We start from the raw sequence: 22,625 nt of genomic DNA, 5'->3' as shown, positions 1-22,625 counted from the left end.
TATATCATTCTCAATAGCATCTCTCTCTCATCCCATCCACCATCACCCTTCCTCTCATCCCCCATCCAGAATCTCGTTAATCTTCCTCCCCATCCAGCATCATCCCATTAATCTTCCTCCCCATCCAGCATCATCCCATCTCCGCTTCCATCATTATCCTGTCTCTCTCTCTCACCCCCCCCCCACAGCCTCACTCTATATCTACCCCCAGCATCACTATCTCTCTCTCTCTCTCCATTCCATCCACCATTTACCCACTTTCTCTGCCCCATCCAGCGTCTGCCCTTTCTCTCTCCCTTCTACGCAGTGTTTGCCTGCTTTCTCTGCCCCCTCCATCCACTGTTGCACTCTCTTCCATTCTGTGTCTGCCCTATCCCCCTTTCCACTGGTGTCTGCCCTCTTTCTCTGCCCCTTCCATCCAGCATGTGCCCCCTCTGTCCTTTTATATAATGCATTCCAACATCTCCCCCTCTCTCCATCTTTATCTCTCCTCTCTCTATCCATCTTCTGCTTTTCAGTATCTCCTATATATTTTACTTTTCTCCTTCCCCTGTGGCCTGGTATCACTTTCCCTCCTCTTTCCATCCTTCTTCCCCCTTCCTCTGAGGTCTGGCATCACTCTCTGCCTCTCCACCCCCTCTTCCCCTTCGGTCTAACATTGCTTTTCCTCCACTGTCCACCCGCCTTTTCCCTTCCCTTGAGGTCTGGCTTTGCTGTCCCTCCTCTCTCCTCTCCACCTTGTAGGGGTGATTTTCACTTTGGGGATGACTGTAAAACAGACACACAGCCTGATTATTATTCTCTGGGGAGGGGCAGATAAGGTCTGTGAGATTTGGGACTCTACATAAATTCATCAGAGCTGATGGGAGAGGGAAGAGGCACCACTGAGACCCCAGGAAGCATTAAATGATGGGAGGATCCTGGGTCAGGAGTCACTTAATGGTGACATCCAGAGCCTGGAATGCTTACAGAACTCCCCAGACAGGAATGTCTCTGCAGTGACCAGACAAGATAAAGGGGAGGGGGGGTGAAGGCTGATGGTGCCTGATCTGAACACTGGCTGGAATTCAGCTGGAGGCTATAATTGGGGGGGGGGGGGGTCAAAAGTAATAACTGAAGGGGAATTATCTGCCTGCAATGGGGAGAGGAGCCTGTTGCATGTGGTCAGAGGACAGAGAGACAGAAAATGACAGGGGTGCAGGGACAGAAGGACACAGGGTGACAGATGGAGCATGTGACAGGGACTGGTAGATGGAGAATAGCCTATGGGGAGGGGGCATCTTTTTCTTTAAACCCAAGCCAAATGCAAAGCGGAGATAAGGAGGGCAAAAAAGGACTTTGAGAAGAAATTAGCGTTGGAAGCAAAAATACATAGTAAAAATTTTTTTAGATACATTAAAAGCAGGAAACCGGCCAAAGAGTCGGTTGGGCCGCTGGACGAAAATGGTGTTAAAGGGGCGATCAAGGAGGACAAAGCCGTAGCGGAGAAATTAAATGAATTCTTTGCTTCAGTCTTCACCGAGGAGGATTTGGGGGGGACACCGGTGCCGGAAAGAATATTTGAAGCGGGGGAGTCGGAGAAACTAAACAAATTCTCTGTAACCTTGGAGGATGTAATGGGTCAGTTCAGCAAGCTGAAGAGTAGTAAATCACCGGGACCTGATGGTATTCATCCCAGAGTATTAATAGAACTAAAAAATGAACTTGCGGAGCTACTGTTAGAAATATGCAATCTGTCCCTAAAATCGAGTGTAATACCGGAAGACTGGAGGGTAGCCAATGTTACTCCGATTTTTAAGAAGGGTTCCAGAGGAGATCCGGGAAATTATAGACCGGTGAGTCTGACGTCGGTGCCGGGCAAGATGGTGGAGGCTATTATTAAGAATAAAATTGCAGAGCATATACAAAAACATGGACTGATGAGACAAAGTCAGCACGGATTTAGTGAAGGGAAGTCTTGCCTCACCAATCTAATGCATTTTTTGAGGGGGTAAGCAAACATGTGGACAATGGGGAGCCGGTTGATATTGTATATCTGGATTTTCAGAAGGCGTTTGACAAAGTGCCGCACGAAAGACTCCTGAAGAAATTGCAGAGTCATGGAATCGGAGGTAGGGTACTATTATGGATTAAGAACTGGTTGAAAGATAGGAAGCAGAGAGTAGGATTGCGTGGCCAGTATTCTCAGTGGAGGAGGGTAGTTAGTGGGGTCCCGCAGGGGTCTGTGCTGGGTCCGTTGCTTTTTAATGTATTTATAAATGACCTAGAGATGGGAATAACTAGTGAGGTAATTAAATTCGCCGATGACACAAATTATTCAGGGTCGTCAAGTCGCAGGAGGAATGTGAACGATTACAGGAGGACCTTGCGAGACTGGGAGAATGGGCGTGCAAGTGGCAGATGAAGTTCAATGTTGACAAGTGCAAAGTGATGCATGTGGGTAAGAGGAACCCGAATTATAGCTACGTCTTGCAAGGTTCCACGTTAGGAGTTACGGATCAAGAAAGGGATCTGGGTGTCGTCGTCGATGATACGCTGAAACCTTCTGCTCAGTGTGCTGCTGCGGCTAGGAAAGCGAATAGAATGTTGGGTGTTATTAGGAAGGGTATGGAGTCCAGGTGTGCGGATGTTATAATGCCGTTGTATCGCTCCATGGTGCGACCGCACCTGGAGTATTGTGTTCAGTACTGGTCTCCGTATCTCAAAAAAGATATAGTAGAATTGGAAAAGGTACAGCGAAGGGCGACGAAAATGATAGTGGGGATGGGACGACTTTCCTATGAAGAGAGGCTGAGAAGGCTAGGGCTTTTTAGCTTGGAGAAGAGACGGCTGAGGGGAGATATGATAGAAGTGTATAAAATAATGAGTGGAATGGATCGGGTGGATGTGAAGCGACTGTTCACGCTATCCAAAAATACTAGGACTAGAGGGCATGAGTTGAAGCTACAGTGTGGTAAATTTAAAACGAATCGGAGAAAATTTTTCTTCACCCAACGTGTAATTAGACTCTGGAATTCGTTGCCGGAGAACGTGGTACGGGCGGTTAGCTTGACGGAGTTTAAAAAGGGGTTAGATAGATTCCTAAAGGACAAGTCCATAGACCGCTATTAAATGGACTTGGAAAAATTCCGCATTTTTAGGTATAACTTGTCTGGAATGTTTTTACGTTTAGGGAGCGTGCCAGGTGCCCTTGACCTGGATTGGCCACTGTCGGTGACAGGATGCTGGGCTAGATGGACCTTTGGTCTTTCCCAGTATGGCACTACTTATGTACTTATGTACTTATGAGCTGGGGTGTGTACTGGTTCCCCCAGTTCTGTTCAGGGAAGAGGAGAGGGAGTGAGTTTGGAGCAGAAGAGAAACCGGCAGTGGCGTACCAGGGCGGTGGGGGCGGTCCGCCCTGGGTGCATGCCGCTGAGGGGGTGCCGCGCGCCGGTCAGCGTCGTTCGTTTCCATGCTCCCTCTGCCCCGGAACAGGGGCAGAGGGAGCATGGAAACGAACGACGCTGACCGGCGCGCGGCACCCCCCCCCCCCAGCAGCGTGCACCCGGGGGGGCAGGGCGCATCGGTGATCTGCCCCGGGTGTCAGCGCCCCTTGGAACGCCACTGGAAACTGGTCACTTGATTGCTAATCCTTTCCATTGCCCTATCTATCCCCTTGTTCCTGGTGGGGAGGGGGCCATTCTGTTCTCACCTCTTTTATCTGTCTGTCTTCTGTCGAGTTTCTCAGGGGTCTCTGGTTTCTTCTCTCCCGGGTTTTATATACCCCTTTGGTGGGAAGCGGTGAGGAAGGGTTGTGCAACTTGTGCTCGTTTTTTGTCTTTTCTTTTGGAAGGGGGGGTCTGTGCTCTGACTTGGCTCTGGATAATGCGGGGGGGGGGGGGGTTGTTCAGCTCTCTCCACCCCTACCCCGCTCTGCAGGCCTCCAAGCTTTCCAGCTCCACTGGCACGCAGCATCAGCTATGTAAGAGCTGCCTTTAGCCTGCCCTGGAGGCTTTCTCTGTACAGCTTCCCACGTAGGCGGGACATTGTACAGAGGAGGCTTCCGGGGCTGGCCAAAGGCAGCGCTCATGTCGCTGATGCACGTTGCTGGAGGTCTGGAAGTTTAAAGGCCTGCAGAGCGGGGGGGGGGGGGCGAGGAGGGAGAGCGATACATCGCAGTGATCACACAGTAGTTGGAGGAACGCCGGAACGGAACTGTCATGGCAGGAGCACCAACACTGAGGGATGTTGGGTGGGCGGGCCTGGAGGGAAAGTGGCTGGGCCCAGGCCCGCCCATGGCTACGCCCCTAAAAGATGAAGGAGGAAGACAGGCCAGAGAAGGGAGTGGGTCCGCAGCAAAAATAAGCACCGTTTTTGTCCAGGTAAGCGGCGAGGGTAAGCATGGCGCGGCGGCGCCCTCCAGAGGTCGGCACCCCCCTGCGGTGCTTACCCCGCTTACTGTGTTGGCACGGCCCTGGGGAGGGGCATAACCAGCAGAAGAAAGGAGGTGTTGATGCCCCTCTACAAGTCGTTGGTGAGGCCCCACTTTGGAGTATTGTGTTCAGTTTTGGAGGCCGTGTCTTGCTAAAGATGTAAAAATACTGGAAGCGGTGCAAAGAAAAGTTACAAAAATGGTATGGGATTTGCATTGCAAACCGTATGAGAAGAGACTTGCTGGCCTGAACATGTATACCTTGGAGGAAAGGAGAAACAGGGGTGATATGATACAGACATTCAAATATTTGAAAGGTATTAATCCGCAAACAAACCTTTTCCGGAGACGGGAAGGCGGTAGAACTAGAGGACATGAATTGAGGTTGAAGGGGGGCAGACTGAGGACTAATGTCAGGAAGTATTTTTTCACAGAGAGGGTGGTGGATATGTGGAATGCCCTCCCGCGGGAGGTGGTGGAGATGAAAACGGTAATGAAATTCAAACATGCGTGGGATAAACACAAAGGAATCCTGTTTAGAAGGAATGGTTCCGTGGAATCTTAGCGGAGATTGGGTGGCAACGCCGGTAATTGGAAACAAAACAGGAGCTGGGCAGACTTCTATGGTCTACGCCCTGATCGTGACTGAATAGATAGGGATGGGCTGGAGTGTAAATTTTAAGGGGCTTCGATGTTAGCTTCAGAACTTAGTACAAGAACAGTATTGGGCAGACTTTTACGGTCTGTGCCCTGAGAAAGGCAAGGACAAATCAAACTCAGGTATACATATAAAGTATCACATACTATGTAAAATAAGTTTATCTTGTTGGGCAGACTGAGTGGAACTTTCAGGTCTTTATCTGCCATCATTTACTATGTTACTATGGTGGAGCCATGAGATAGAGTGAGTGGAGCCAAGGCAGAGTGGGATGGGGCTGAGGGCATGTACTAAAATCTCCCTCTCAAAAATTGGGACCCCATGGCAGCTCGGGAGAAGAGACTGACCAACAAAAGAAAGGAGTAGGATCTGGCCCTTTCAATAACCCAGGGAGACGTATAACACTACAAAATAAAGACTTTGTTTTCGTTTTTTTTATTTTATTCTGTATGAATTTTACCATCAATTACAAGCATTACATCTTGTTAAGTAGAGGAGTGTGGTAGCCGTGTTAGTCCACTCTTAAGGTTATCAATAGAAATCAAACAAAATAAAACATGGAAAAGAAAATAAGATGATACCTTTTTTATTGGACATAACTTAATACATTTCTTGATTAGCTTTCGAAGGTTGCCCTTCTTCCTCAGATCGGAAAAACGGGAAAAAGGGCAAACTTCGAAAGCTAATCAAGAAATGTATTAAGTTATGTCCAATAAAAAAGGTATCATCTTATTTTCTTTTCCATGTTTTATTTTGTTTGATTTCTATTGATAATCTTGTTAAGGAAAAACAGAAAGCAACTGAAATTTAAAAAAAAAACATATTTCTTTTAGAAAAGAAAAATTACAATTCTTTCTTAGACCACAAATTTTTAGAGGGGGGAGGGGGACAAACATAAGAGGAGTTTAATCTAAGAAACTGATAAAGAATATGGCCTAGATTACATCGCGTATATATTACTGTGAATTACATGATCTCAACTTCTCGCTGGTTCTATTTGTTCAATTTTTTCAAATCTATAAATGATTTCAAATGTTCAGGTTCAAAAAAAATGTACTTGTTATCAAGATATCGTATCTGACATTTGCATGGGTATGCCAGTAGAAAACTTCCACCCAGAGCTTTAACTTCGTCTCTCAGCACCAAGAAAGCACGTCATCTTTCCTGAATAACCTTCACGACATCTGGGAATATCTAAAGTTTCTCACCATAAAATGGTTTTGCAAGATTTTTAAAATACAATTTCTTTATCATATTTAAGTCTTGTTCGAAGACCAGTGAGACAAGAAGGGTTTGCCTTTCAAATATCCCATTGTTAGAGTGTTCAAAAAACACCGTTAAATCTTGTAGAGCTTGTTTTTCTTTCCCATCTTCTCTCCTTTTAGGTATCGGTAAGTAAAAAAATTTTATTTATTGGAGGTATTAAATTAGGTGAGATAGGTTATCAATCAAATATTTTTTAAACATTTCTATGGCGTTTATTTCCGATGAGCGGGGAAAATTCAATATTCGCAGGTTCAAACGTCTGTTGTAGTTCGCAAAATTCTCTATTTTTCGATGAATTGTTATTTTATCTTTGATCAGTAAGTCTGTTTTAGTAGTCAATGTGGAAATATCTTGCTGAACCTGTGTTTTATCTTGTACAGTTTCTTGTTTCAGTGTTTCAAATGCGGAAGTTAATAAATCCAGCTTACTCATGATTAACGATGTCTCTTGAGCTGCCTGAGTAACTGTGGAAGTCAATTTTTGAATCGCAGCCCAAATAGAATCCAGCGTAGGCACCACTGGGATATCAATCTTTCTCTTGTTGTTACCTCCCGCAGTCCTAGGGGTGTCGCCGCAGAATAGAGAGTCTGGAGCTTCGCATTCCAATAGCTCTTTAACCTCCGAACACGCCCAAGCTACAGTGGGGCATGGCGGTGGATTCACGTCCAGCGAGGACAAAGTTATTTCCGTTCCCTGTGGATTTGATACTCCTCCATCTTCCTCCACTGCAGGAAAACTCAAGCCGGTTTGACGCGGGGTACTTGTGGCATACCGGTCAAGTGTTGTCTGCAAATGCGTTGTTCCTGGAGCTATCGGCAGTAAGCTTTTCACAACGCTCTTTCTTTTAGTATGTGGCATTTCTGTAAATTCAATGAATCGAGAAGGGAAAACGAAAGGCTTCAGACACACTCCGGTAACCACCAATTTCAATCCGCCATCTTGACACGCCCCCTCACCAGCAGTGCAGGGTTTTTTATCAAGACTTTGTAGTGTTATGCATCTCCCTGGGTTATTGAAAGAGCCAGATCATCCTACTCCTTTTGTTTGCTGCACTACTTTGATGTAGGAATTGAGGGTTCCTCCAACTTCTGTGGCTGCTCCTCGCGAAGAGACTGATCAAGCCAGTCTAACTCAGCCCCTCATTGGAAGTCCAGCAGCCACAGGTCCAGAGTGATCCAGCAGGAGGGTAAGATCTGTGGGGGAGGGGGGGTGGACAAAGAAAAATACTCAGAGGAGGAGTGAGGGGGATAGAGTTAATATACCACCAATAAAAAGACTTCAAAAAGGACCATGGAGATGTGTTTAAAGCTATCACATCAATAAGGAGATTAACTGGGTTCAAGAGTACCGATCAAAGGTTGTTTAGTAGTTTGCTTATTGAACACCATTCATTCAAGGTTTAGTAAGTTGATTATCACAAATACTTCTCATTAGCAAATGTCTTAGTGCTTTCATATAGTATGAATTATAAATAGTTATATAAACTGTTTGGCATATCAGCCAGCCTTGTTTATAACATCTTTTGGAATGTTCTGTGAGGAAAGGAGGGAAATTTAATACCTTTCTTCCCCAGGTGGAGGCACAAGGTGCCAATCATTACAGGTCCTGATGGAGCCTGCCTGAGGGAGGCTCTAGCCAGGTTGGTCCTGGGCCCCAGACCCAGAGGATATTACACATACTTGCCTGGCCCGTGGCCGTGAGGTCCACTGGCTGTGGAAGATGCCTGTGTAGTGCTTGCAGGGAAAAATGTGTACCTGGTCCTGGCAGTGGTCATTTATGTACAATGCTAGCTGTCCAGTGTCTTCCTTCCAGCCTCTGTTTTATCAGCAATAAATGTCAAGATCTGCCATCTAAGCACCCTGCTGGGTGCCATGCAGAGCCATTTGCACCTGGTTCAGGCTCTGAAACATATACTGCACTCACTGTTGGGACCTGCCACATGCACTTGCAAATTGGATGCCAGGCGTGAGCACAATTTCTCTGAGAAGGAAAGTGACCGCTTGGCATTCTTAGTCATGCAGAATGAGGAGCAGTGCAGGGTCTCCTATAAGCAGCAGCAAGAAGGGTCTAGGAGGAGATCCGGAAGACGTTGGCAAGGTAAAGACCTACATTGCCATCAAGCTCCCACACCCCACTTATATGATATCTTGCCATGTCACACAGCTAGCAAGATACTGACAGAACATGTACACAGCTGCAGACTTCTGTGGCAGGGTGGCCAGTACACATATAAAGTACACACATGCTGCACAGCTAGCATGTGCATGGTGACACCAATACGCACAAAGGTGCCATGCACACCTGATGATGGCACCAACATGGACCTTCTCTGGCCAGCTTCTACCCATTATACAGGCCACCTTGCCGTGTTCCCATTATCCCCCTCAACCAAACCAATTACAGTGTTGTAAAAGGATATGACAACTTGCTCTGGGGGATGGTTATATGGCTCTCAATGTCACCCAAAACCTCCCAATGTGCTGCCACAGATGCGTCAGTCGTGGGCTGCATGTCTCTGCGGTAGGAAGCAACATCCCATAATTCACAAAGGCTGGCCGAAATAGCACCTACCAACCTCACTTACTCACTGGGCTGAACCTTCCAGTTTCTTACTCCATCTCTCCAATTGTCTCCAGCACACCCATAATTACTTTTTTTCAGATCTTTCCACCCTTTGCTCAGATACAATTTTAGCGCGGATTTCTGTGTCCGTTAGCGTGAGCATTTCTGAGCGGGAACTTTGAATTTTTACCGGGTCTGCTCTATATTCATTTCACGGTATAAGTAACAAATTTGTAAATCCCAGGCCCAAGTGACAGGCCATCCAATATTTATAATCCACAAAAACAGCTCGCTCGCTTGACAACTGTCTCCCACTGTAAAAAATAAAGTACTTTTCCTGCTCTTTCACATCCCAGTGCAAAATACATGTTTTTCTCACACTCCTTCCATTCCAGCAGTGCCTCCAGAATTTTATGTAATGTCCCTTTACTTGGGGGCGCTTCTGGATACGGGGTCCAGCCTGGTGGGAACCTCCCAAAGGCAGTCTTCGTCAGATCCTTCACTCACTTGGCGCCTCCACCTGGGGAAAGAAGCGTTTGCGGGTGGGATCACCCTCTTCTTCCACAGGAAACTCAAAAACAAGTCCAAATAACACTGTGGGATGATGAAGTTGGCTGTTAAGTTAAATAGACATGGGAAACCTTTATATTCTCTCAAATTCAAAAACCACTGGAGTCAGCACTTCATGGAAACTCAAACTGTTTAGTCTCCAACTCTTGAAAAATTCAGGAACATTAATCAGGATCAACTCTCCAACGTTTAAGGCAAGTCTTTAAAAAAAAAAAAAAAACAACACAATCCTTCTGGTATTCCTTAATGGAACTCCTGTATTCTCTTTTCTTGTATTTATGTACAGAATCTTTTCGGCAGGACTATTTACAGTTTGTACAACCTCCTGTCCATGCCTGGCCCAGAGAATAGGCCCAATGGCTGTGGTCCTCTCACTTACAGATCCAGACCCTCCTGGCCTCCTTCTAAGGTGACCTTTGTGTTGGCTCACCCTGGTCCTGGGATGGGCACACCATCTGTATCACTTCCCAATCCTCCTTCCTCCTATAAACTGTACCCAACAGGTTATTACTCTGTCTCTTATTCCCATGAACTTCCCCTCACTCCTGTCTCCATCCCTTCACCCACACTCCACTGTCCGTTATCCTGCTGTTCATTCACCTCCTCTCTTCCCCCACCCTCTTACTCACACTGCCTTCCCCTCCTGTTGCCATACCCACTGTCCTAAAACCACTGAGCCACAACACACACATGATTCCCCTCATTTGATATTAAACTGAAACAAATTTTGCATCCTCAGAACCTTCTGGCCTTCCCCCAACAACAGGTGCAGAGCTAGAAAATTCCCTCCCATCACCATAAAGAAATATTTCTGATTCTAGTATAATGCCCATAACATCAACTTAAACTATCTCAGTAACTAGGTATATTGTGAAGTAATACAACTCTACAAAAAAAAAAAAAAATCCCTCAGGACCTAGAGCAAATCTACAATGCCAGCACTAACTTAAAAAACAAAGACACTGGCTACAAAAAGAAAGTGCCCTAAATGTTACAGTGGGCCCTCAAATATTACTACTACTACTACTTATAATTTCTACAGCGCTACTAGACGTACGCAGCGCTGTACACTTGAACATGAAGAGACAGTCCCTGCTCGACAGAGCTTACAATCTAATTAGGACAGACCAGTGGCGTACCTAGGGTAGTTGACACCCGGGGCCGGTCATTTTTTAACACCCCCCCCCCCCCCCAAATCCAGTACTAGGCATGCCGAGAATACAAAACACTCAGGACCTATAGAGCAATTCTACCATACCATAAGCAGTCATTTCTACGAGTCACACAAGGAAAAGGAAAGCATCTTAAACACTACAGTGAGCACTAGAACATCAATTCACCTATTGTAAAACGAAACCAGACAGAATAGTACAGATCGTAGATCCTGCACAGTCAATGCCAACTGAAAGCCATGTCTTTTTCACAAACACAGATACACCCTAATCCACTATAGAATAAGTAATCATAAACTTTCTATTTAGACAAAAATTAAACTGAACCCCCAATGCCAGACTCTGCATACAATGCAACACCACAGAAACAGAAACTGGCCCCTAGTACTGTGCAAAATATAAAGACAGCAGATGTAAATTTGAAAAAAAACTAACAAGTACCAATCACCACTTTACAAATTAACAAATAGAAATAAAACAAATATAGAAAGTAAAATAATACCATTTTATCGGACTAATACATTTAGCTTTCAGAGGCCAAAACCTCCGTCCTCGGGTCAGTACAGTATAGTGCTGATACAGTATCCTATCCTGACCTGAGGAAGGGGGTTTTGTTCTCCGAAAGTTAGTCAAAATGTATTAAAATTAGTCCAATAAAAAGATTACCTTATTTACATGTTCTATTATAAACATTTAACACATCTACAATACTTTATCCTACAGCAAAAAAATAAAATATATTTTATTTACAGTTTGTTGTCTCTGGTTTCTGCTTTCCTCATCTTCTTTTCACCGTCTTCCTTCCATCCAGCATCTGTCTTCACTCTCTCTCTCTCTCTCTGCCAACCAGTGTCTGCCCTCTCTGCAGTCCCTTCCATCCACTGCCTGCCCTTTCTCTCTACCCCTTCAATCCACCATTTGCCCTCCCTCTCCCATCCATCCAGGGTCTGCCCTCCCTCTCGCTCCCCCTTCCATCTAGGATCTGTCCCCTCTCTCTCTCTGCCCCTTTTTTCAGCCCCCAGTTCCAGCCCCCTTCTCCCCTCTGAACACCCCCACCCCAGTCCCCTTCTCCCCTCCCCTTCTCCTGTCTGAGACCCCCACCCCAGTCCCCTTCTCTCCTCTGAACACCCCCACCCCAGTCCCCTTCTCCCCTCTGAGATCCCCACCCCAGTCCCCTTCTCCCCTCCCCTTTTCCCCTCTGAACACCCCCACCCGTCCCCTTCTCCCCTCTGAGATCCCCACCCCAGTCCCCTTCTCCCCTCCCCCTCCCCTGTCTGAGATCCCCACCCCAGTCCCCTTCTCCCCTCTGAACACCCCCACCCCAGTCCCCTTCTCCCCTCCCCTTCCCCCATCTGAGACCCCCACCCCAGTCCCCTTCTCCCCACCCCAGTCCCCTTCTCCCCTCCCCTTCTCCCCTCCCCTGTCTGAGACCCCCACCCCAGTCCCCTTCTCCCCTCTGAACACCCCCACCCGAGTCCCTTTCGCCCCTCTCCTTCCCCACCTCAGTCCCGTTAAAACCGGCGAAGCAGCGTCGCAGGCAGCACCTCGTGCCCTGCTTGTAAAAAAAAAATCAAATCTCCTTCCTTCTCCTCGTCTTGACGTCAAGACGAGGAGGAGAAGGAAGGAGATTTGATTTTTGTTTTACAAGCAGGGCACGAGGCGCTGCCTGCGACGCTGCTTCGCCGGTTTTTTTTAATGTGCGGCGCCGCGGGAACGGCCACGGGAGGCGGTGGGAGCGGAGCACCCCCACCCACTGGCACCCGGGGCGGACCGCCCCCACCGCCCCCCCTTGGTACGCCACTGGGACAGACAAACAGGACAAACAAGAGATAAGGGAATATTAAAGTGAGGATGACAAAATAAAGGTTCTGAACAAGTGAATAAGGGTTAGGAGTTAAAAGCAGCATCAAAAAGGTGGGCTTTTAGCTTAGATTTGAAGACGGCCAGAGATAGAGCTTGACGTACCGATTTGGGAAGTCTATTCCAGGCATAAGGTGCAGCAAGATAAAAGGAACGGAGTCTGGTATTAGCGGTGGAGGAGAAGGGTGCAGATAAGAGAGATTTACCCAGTGAACGGAGTTCCTAGGGAGGAATGTAGGGAGAGATGAGAGTGGAGAGGTACTGAGGAGCTGCAAAGTGAATGCACTTATAGGTCAATAAGAGGAGTTTGAACTATATGCGGAAATGGATAGGAAGCCAGTGAAGTGACTTGAGGAGAGGGCTAATATTAATACATCTATTGGGAAAAATTAACAAGCCAAATTACTACAGATCACTAAATAAGAACATAAGAAAAATTATGCTAAAAATTATAGAAAATTCATGCTAAAAAATACCTTGCCTTGGCCACACACACAGAAAACAGATACCAAATACAGAATAACTGACCAAAAACTAGAAACACAATAGAAATATGTAAATAGAAATTAAACTGAAACCCCGAGAAGCCAGACCTTGCTTATAGCACAACACCAGAGGAATAGAAAGACATGCATTTCCCCCTTTGCTGTGCAAAACATAAAGATAGTAGATTTCAGGGATAGTGTTATGAGGGGTACAACCAAGGAGATTTACTAACAAAAGATGGCATGAGCCTATCTGGCCCATTATGTGGGCTGAGGCCAATAGGCAGACCTTGTCACCTTATCAGTTTCAATGTTTTGGGTGTATCGAGATGGCGGCAGCTGCACTGGGGAAAATTAAAACCTGCTTGGGTGGAAATACGCAGAAGGAAATGATGGCCCTATAATGTCAAAAATGTTTTGCCAGCTCAGGGGCAGAGTTGAAGTTTTTGAGGAGAAAATGTATTCTACATTTTTCACATTGAACTGCAACTTTTGACTTTTACAAGCGGAAGGAAGCCCGTGCAAGTTTGAATTGCAGATAGTGAGAAACAAATATGTGCATGTCCGAACAAAAGTGAAAGTACATGTAATCCCCCGTTAGGTTGGGATTACTAGGAGAGTAAATCCCTGTACTGGGGGGAGTGACTTGGAGGTCCCTGGGTGGGAGGATGCCCAGAGCAAGGAGAGTAGTTTTAAATAAAATGCAGAGAGATAGTGCCCTGAGACTGACAGGGAGGGAGGAGATTATGAGAAGTGTTTGCCCTTTTAGTGGGGGGGGGGGGGGGGTCTTTGGTTGCCTGATGGTCCCCTGCCACTGACCTGGAGGAGCAAGGGAAATCCCAAATATTTATTTATTTAGATTTTGCTCAAACCTTTTTCAGTAGTAGCTCGAGGTGAGTTACATTCAGGTACACTGAATATTTCTCTGTCCCAGGAGGGCTCACAATCTAAGTTTGTACCTGAGGCAATGGAGGGTTAAGTGACTTGCCCAAGATCACAAGGAGCAGCAGTGGGATTTGAACCAGCCACTTCTGGATTGCAAGACCAGTGCTCTAACCACTTGGCCACTCCTCCACTAAAACCATTGACTGTAAAGAGGCGCTGTGGCTTAGCAAAGCGGCAACTGTGAAGTGAAGAGCTACAGGTGGGCAAAGGAGAGATGCAGCCCGGGAGCGTGGGATATTATATACTTAACCATGATCTTTCTTTCTTGTTTCAGGGACATAGACCATAGAAGTCCGCCCAGCTCTATCCTTATGTTTCAACTGCAGGAGTTGCCATCAAAGCCTATATGAATCCATATTGTCATTTGCGGGACACAGACTATAAAAATCTGCCTGGCACTGTCCTCACATTCCAACTTACTGAAGTTTCTGTCGAAGCTCACTACAGCCCATCCTAAGCTGGGTTGCTATATGCACAAGCCAGCCCAGCACATCTCCGATCCAGTTCTCTGGTCACCCAGTCAAAGAATTCAATCAGATTTGTTTGGCATGATTTACCTTTGGTAAAACCATGTTGTCTCAGATCCCGTAGTCTATTGGATTCCAGAAAATTCACTATCCTTTCTTTCAGCATCACTTCCATCACTTCCCGTGCACTCCGCTCCATGGATAAATCCTTCTTATCTGTTCCCTTCTCCACTACTGCCAACTCCAGACTTCGCGCCTTCTGTCTCGCTGCACCCTACGCCTGTAATAAACTTCCTGAGCCCCTACGTCTTGCCCCATCCTTGGCCACCTTTAAATCTAGACTGAAAGCCCACCTCTTTAACATTGCTTTTGACTCGTAACCACTTGTAACAACTCGCCTCCACCTACCCTCCTCTCTTCCTTCCCGTTCACATTAATTGATTTGATTTGCTTACTTTATTTTTTTTTGTCTATTAGATTGTAAGCTCTTTGAGCAGGGACTGTCTTTCTTCTATGTTTGTGCAGCGCTGCGTATGCGTTGTAGCGCTATAGAAATGCTAAATAGTAGTAGTAGTAGTACTTTTCCAATAACCAAAGTGAGGCTTTTATCGGCTTGTGGTTTCCAGCTTCTTCTCTCTCACCACTTTTGTGAAGAGGGACCACAGCTGCTTTTCTCCAATCCCATGGAACCTCCCCCATCTCCAAGGATTTATTAAACAAACCTTTTAGGAGGACCCGCCAGGACCTCTCTGAGCTATCTCAATATCCTGGGATGAATCCTGTCCAGTCCCATGGGTTTTTTCCACCTTTAAATTTCCATGTTGTTCACAAACACTTCCATGAACGGTGCTATATCCACTCCATTCTCATATGTACCTATGCCAGTCAATCATGGTCCTTCTCCAGGATTTTCTGTCGTGAACACAGAACAAAAGTATTTGAGTAGCACGTTTGCTTTTTCCTCATCATTATCCACATAGCGGTTCACAGCATCTTTCAGTCTCACAATTCCCTTTTTAGTCTTCCTCCTTTCACTAAATACCTGAAAAACTGTTTGGCACCCCTCTTTCCATTTCTAGCCATAAAGAGAGAATGTTTACTTCCTCTCTGACAATTCTAGTTCTTTTCCATAAAGTGAGCTGAGAGGATAAGCACTGCTCACCCTGGGCTCTGAGTTTTGCTACACTCAGCTGGCTGAGCTCCTCCATTGATTTTGTTTTTATTGTCCTAGCTTGAGAAGTTTCTGTGATATTGTCTTTGTGCAAGACTCATCTCTGGACTATACCTATGGCTTCTAAATTCCCATGTAGGAATCAAGACAAAAACCGGTCCATTGATGCTAAAATGGCTGATGCTGCTAACTCACCTGGCCTCTCGGTGGGTTCTCTCTGGGCATCTGAAATTTCATAGGAAGTGGCCACTTTCATAGAAAAGGTCTGGGAGGATACATTTCAGAAACTGTATGATGAATGGATTCAGTGGAAGGCCACCTAGAAAGTATCAAAGTGGATTTTGAAGCCTTTCAGGTACAGAGTGACATGGGGATAAAAAGTTCATCCCCATTCTCTTCCCGCAACCAAAACTTTTTCCTGTCCCCTCCCCATCCCCGCAGTCAAGCAGACTTTGTAATTCCATCCCCTCACCATCCCCACATTCTTCATCTCCGTCCCCTCACCATCCACACAGTTTTAATTTTCTTCCCCGTGTCTCCTCACTCAATGCTGAAAGGAAGATTTTATGCAATTTTTTGGGACCAACAGGCATTGTAAATAAACAACTTAGGCCTAAAGTTTAAAAGACAAATAACAATATTTAATACTGATAATGAAACACTAATCCTATATAATAATTTGCACCTCCAACGTTCCACGTCTGGATGCCTGGGTTTGTAACATCCATAAGCATTCATTGCCCCACCCTCGCGTCAAAACGTAATGACGTCAGAGGGTGGAACAGTGAGAGGGAAGGGAAGCCATAACCAGCCAGCCAGAGAACGTTCAGGTACAAATCGAGAGGAGGAGAGAATTGTGAGGGGAGGGAGGTAGGGAGGAAGGGGAGGGCAGGGCAGAGGAGAATGGATGGGATGGGAGGACAGTAGAGGAGAGAATCGCGGGACAGGGATGGCAAGGCAGGGAAGAGGAGAATCGCTGGACATAGAGGAGAGGGGAGGGAAGAATTGCTGGACATGGAGGCATAGGCGCCGACTTCGTGGGTGCTGTGGGTGCTCGAGCATACCCAATATTTGACCCGCCCGAAGTCCCAGAACGGAAGTTCCCAGCCAGCCCGACCTGCGCTGCCCTCCCGCTTCTCCCAGTCCTTTGCCTGCTCCTCGCCTTCCTGCGTGCCACCCAGAATTTAAAAGTTCTTACCTCGGGGGTCCGGCAGCAGCAGTGAAAGGCGAGCAGGCTCGGCCCTTCAGCCTGCCTTCCCTTCTCTCTCAGCTCTGCCTCTGGTACCGCCCTCATTTCCTGTATCCGCAAGAGTAACATTTTTTCTTTAACTTTTATTTTCCCTAGGGAAATGTATTCCTCTCGTATTTTTTCATGTCTGCATTGCCTGTTCAAATATAACATTTTGTTTAATTTGATTTAAAATGAATAAAGAAATAATTAAAAAAAAAAAACCTTCATTGGACCCTACCTGTCCTTCCAACTATCGCCCCATTTCCCTCCTCCCTTTCCTATCCAAAATACTTGAACGTGCTGTTCACCGCCGTTGCCTTGACTTTCCTCTCAAGCTATTCTTGATCCACTTCAATCTGGCTTTCGCCCCCTTCATTCAACTGAAACAGCGCTTGCTAAAGTTTCCAATGACCTATTCCTGGCCAGATCCAAAGGTCTCTATTCTATCCTCATCCTTCTCGATCTATCTGCTGCTTTTGACACTGTTGATCACAGCCTACTCCTTGATACGCTGTTCTCACTTGGATTTCAGGGCTCAGTTCTTTCCTGGTTTTCTTCTTATCTCTCCCAGCGTACCTTTAGTGTATACTCTAGTGGATCCTCCTCTACTTCTATCCCATTGTCGGTGTACCTCAGGGATGTGTCTTGGGACCTCTTCTTTTCTCCATCTATACTTCTTCCCTTGGTACTCTGATCTCATCCCATGGTTTTCAGTATCATCTTTACGCTGATGACTCCCAGATCTACCTCTCCACACCAGAAATCTCAGCCGAAATCCAGGCCAAAGTATCAGCCTGCCTGTCTGACATTGCTGCCTGGATGTCTCAGCGCCATCTGAAACTAAACATGACCAAGACTGAGCTTCTTATCTTTCCCCGTAAACCAACCTCTCCTCCTCCCCCATTCTCTATTTCTGTGGATAACACTCTCATCCTTCCTGTCTCATCAGCTTGTAACCTTGGGGGTCATCTTCGACTCCTCCCTCTCCTTCTCTGCACATATTCAGCAGACTGCTAAAACCTGTCATTTCTTTCTCTATAATATCACCAAAATTCGCCCTTTCCTTTCTGAGCACACTACCAGAACCCTCATCCACACTCTTATCACCTCTCGCTTAGACTATTGCAACTTGCTTCTCACAGGTCTCCCACTTAGCCATCTCTGTCCTCTTCAATCTGTTCAAAATTCTGCTGCATGACTAATATTCCACCAGTGTCGTTATGCTCATATTAGCCCTCTCCTCAAGTCACTTCACTGGTTTCCTATCCGTTTCCGCATACAGTTCAAACTCCTCTTATTGACTTATAAGTGCATTCACTCTGCAGCTCCTCAGTACCTCTCCACTCTCATCTCTCCCTACATTCCTCCCCGGGAACTCCGTTCACTGGGTAAATCTCTCTTATCTGCACCCTCCTCCTCCACTGCTAACTCCAGACTCCGTTCCTTTTATCTTGCTGCACCATATGCCTGGAATAGACTTCCTGAGCCGGTAAGTCAAGCTCTATCTCTGGCCGTCTTCAAATCTAGGCTAAAAGCCCACCTTTTTGATGCTGCTTTTAACTCCTAACCCTTACTCACTTGTTCAGTACCCTTATTTTATCATCCCCATCTTAGCAATTCTCTTATCTCTTATTTGTCCTGTCTGTCCTAATTAGATTGTAAGCTCTGTCGAGCAGGGACTGTCTCTTCATGTTCAGGTGTATAGCGCTGTGTACGTCTAGTAGCACTATAGAAATGATGAGTAGTAGAAGTAGAAATGAGCGCCGTGTCAAACTCAGAATGGCCGCGAGGCAGGAACTCACGCCACAACTGGCCATTGACGTCCAGACTTCTGCGCCGCTCAAACTCAATTGTAACCAGCAGGGTGGTGGGAAGTGGGCGAGCGCGGAACTCACACCACAACTCGCCACTGATGTCCCGACTCCTGCGCTGCACAGACTACATTGTACCCACTCTGTCTCTCTCTGTCTCTCACACACACTGAAGGCGGCGTCTGGGATGGCCAGCACACCAATCCCTTAGTTACACACCATGACAGGCGGCGTATGGGACGGCCAGCACACCAATTACTTAGATAGACGAGGGATTTATATATATGTGAAAATTAAGGAAAACCTCTAAAAAAGAAAAGGAGACAGAACACACAGAGACTGAACTCACTCTCACACTCTCTATCTCTCACACAGACACACACTCACTTTCACACACACACACACACTCTTTCTCACACACTCACTTTCACACACACACACACTCTCTCAATCTCACTTTCACACACACACACACACTATCTCTCTCTCTCACACACACACACACACACACACACACACACACACTCTCTCTATAACACACACTTGGATGGATGGAGGGGACAGGGGAGAGAGCAAATTTGCTGGATATAGATGGAGGAGAGGGCAGGGGAGATTGGTAAGTTGCTGACATGGATGGAGGGGCGGGCAGGGGAGGGAGGAGAATTGCTGGACATGGATGGATGAATGGGGGCAGGGGAGACAGGAAATTTGCTGGATATGGGTCGATGGAGGAGAGGGCAGGGGAGAATGGAGAGTTGCTGGACATGGATGGATGGAGGGGAGGGAAGTCAGGAAGGAGTTGCACATGGATGGAGGGGATGGCAGGGGAGAGAGGAGAATTGCTGGACATGGATGGATGGATGAATGGGAGGGGCAGGGGAGAGGAAAGTTGCTGGATATGGGTGGATGGAGGAGAGAGCAGGGGAGAATGGAGAGTTGCTGGACATGGATGGATGGATGGAGGGAGGGGAGGGAAGTCAGGAAGGAGATGCACATGGATGGAGGGGAGGGAAGAGAGGAGAAATGCTGGACATGGATGGAGTCTGCATACTCTTTATCTTTTAAAAAATACTATAAATAAAAATCACAAAAAAAGAAAGATTAAAACAAAAAAAACATAGATAAAACAATCCGTATCTCATACCCCTGGAGCATATTACTCATACACCCTTCCCAGTTATTACTTATCATGGCAGAACATTTCTCCTAACGGTTCCCTTAAAAACATAATCGCCATTACATGATAATCTTGCTAGCGCCCGTTTCACTTGTGTGAGAAACGGGCCTTTTTTACTAGTAATAATAATAATACAGTTAAAGTTTTTTTTAATCCATGAAGACACAGTAAATCATCAACTTTCTCTATCGCCCACTGCCCAATGCTGCCATTGTCAGAAGCCACCAAGTGGGTATTTCTATAAATGCCTACCTTGACGTATCCTGGGGATAAAGGGCTGGATGGGCTGGCTTGCTACCTGGCTGGGCTGGCTTCCTGGTTGGCTTGCTGGGTGGCTGGGCTGGCTTGCTAACTGGCTAGAAGATGGCACATGTGAGCACACAGAATTGAATCAGTTCTCCACTGAACCATTAAATTCCCCATCAATTCTTACTGAGCTGTCCCTTTCAAATCAGGGCCACTTTGGCCCTCAGATGCAACAATAGATCCTCCCATGCCACCCAGAACTCCTAGCCGTACATATAAAAAAGGAAACCATACCCCAAGCCCAAAGAGAGGGAAAAGGCGGGCAGGACATACTGCTTCCACACCTGGCGACCCTCCAACCAGCTCCCACAAAAGTGCCTCTTTCTGCCCAAACTGTCCCACTTCCATTGCTTGTCACAGCTCTGCCCATTTCTTACACTCTTCCAATTGGAAACAACCCACTGCCCACCAGGCCAAATCCTCAATTCACTAAGCCCAGCGATTTCCCCTAGAAATACTCTATGCCAAAGTCTTTTTGTATCCCTAACACTAGCCCACTCTCCCCACTCTCCATCCACAGTAACTCCCTTCCTATCTGGTACCACCCGGTCTAGTGGCCTTTTTCGGGCAAGAAAGAAGCCCACTTTTTCCTGCCTGCTGCTGCTGCTTGCCCAATACCGCTGCTTCTTCAAAATGGCTCCTGAGACTTCAAGCTGTGGCCTCACGAGACTTCTACTTGAAGTCTCGGCAGCCATTTTGAAGAGGTAACTGTATCGGGCAGATCAGTGGCAGCGGGCAGGAACAAGTGGGCTTCTTTCCTGCCCAGTGGAGGAGTAGCCTAATGGTTAGTGCAGGGAGTTTTGATCCTGACAACCTGGGTTCAATTCCCACTGCAGCTCCTTGTGATCTTGGGCAAGTCACTTAACCCTCCATTGCCCCAGGTACAAAAACTTAGATTGTGAGCCCTCTAGGGACAGAAAGTACCCACATATAATGTGTACAGTGCTGTGTACATCTAGTAGCACTATAGAAATGAGTAGTAGTAGTAGATCACCTGGGCACTTTAAGCTAGGCTTGAGTGGGGGAGAGGAGGGGTGGGGCATCACCATTACCACGGGGATAAAGAAATGGTGTTCCCTGATCCTGTGGTACTACCACATAAGATCATACCATTGTTGCAGTAGTACTGCATAATATTTTTAACAAATTCCCCATTACCACAGCAATTACTGCAATAACCATGGTATTGCTACAGTAATCATTACCGTGTCACTCTGCACTTGGGAAACTTAGCCAGTCAGGTTTTCAGGATATCCATAATGAATATGCATCAGATAGATTTGCATACAATGGAGATAGTGTATGCAAATTTACCTTATGCATATTCATTGTAGGTATCCTGAAGACCTGACTGGCTAGGTGTGTCCCAAGGACTGGGTTGAGAACCCCTGGTCAGGAGCAAAGGTAACAGACCACTCAGCAACTCTCCACTCTTTTTCACAAACCAAAAATCTCACCTCTCCACTCTCTAACTCAGCAAAATCACAAATGGGCCCAAAGACAAAGTTTGGTCTTGTGCTAGTCACTTTTAAAACAGGTCTAATTCATGACATTTTTCTTTCCAGCGCAAGAAAATTATTTTGCTATCCGCTAATTGCAAAAAAAAAAAAAAAACCCAAACATCTCATGCCTACAACATGCCCCCGAAATGCCCACTCAAAATGCTTTTCTCTGGGCAAATATTAGACTTATACTTTTTTCCCTTTGGTTTGATTATATGGTTTGAACGTTTTCATGTGAGAAACATATCCAACTGCCCTTTGTACCATTTTTTGCACATTTTTTTTTCTTTTAAAAATTAACCCCTTTATATGCTGCACAAAGGATAGTATTAGTACGTTTCCATGCTCATGTTGACTTATTACAAAATAAAATAAGTTATCTTGATTTAACCTGTTTCATGGACAAAACTCCACTGCCTGTTATTGCACCTGGAAGGAGAATGAAATAAAATCCTTAATTTTATTTGACACTGGTATGTTACAGATAACTGGTTCATATCACATATCAACCAATCTACTTGGAGCAGCACAGCCTGTTTTCTTTCCTTTTTTTTTTTTTTAATTGCATCTCTGTCTGTCTTCCCAATCTGCAGGAACTCCATAAATTGTGTGGGTTTTCTCATTCTTTAACAGACACAGTAGAGAGATGGGTCTATGCAGCTGTGGTAGGGAGCCCATCTTTGTCTATACCCAGTGGTGTGCTGGAGCAGGCTCTCACAGGCTCTCGAGAGCCGTTTGTTAAGTTTTTAAGAATTTTGGGAGCCGGTTCTCCATGGCTACTTTAACAAATGGATCCCAAAATGTGGGCTTGGGCCCCTCCTGAATTCTCTTTTACTTTGCTGCCGAGAGAGAGCTCCCTGTTAACAATTTACCAGCACACCCCTGTCTATACCCTTTAGAGGGGAACCAAACATTCCACCCAATAATGTTGTCAGCAACCATATTGTGCCACCACGACCCAGATAAGCATTAAAAGGACACTCGGTGGCACGTGCATGTACATACTTACCCCAACAGCTGGCTTAAAT

This window comes from Microcaecilia unicolor, unplaced genomic scaffold, assembly GCF_901765095.1.
Source record: "Microcaecilia unicolor unplaced genomic scaffold, aMicUni1.1, whole genome shotgun sequence".
Classification (NCBI taxonomy): domain Eukaryota; kingdom Metazoa; phylum Chordata; class Amphibia; order Gymnophiona; family Siphonopidae; genus Microcaecilia; species Microcaecilia unicolor.
The sequence above is the reverse complement of the archived record's forward strand: the minus strand, read 5'-3'. Positions refer to the sequence as shown.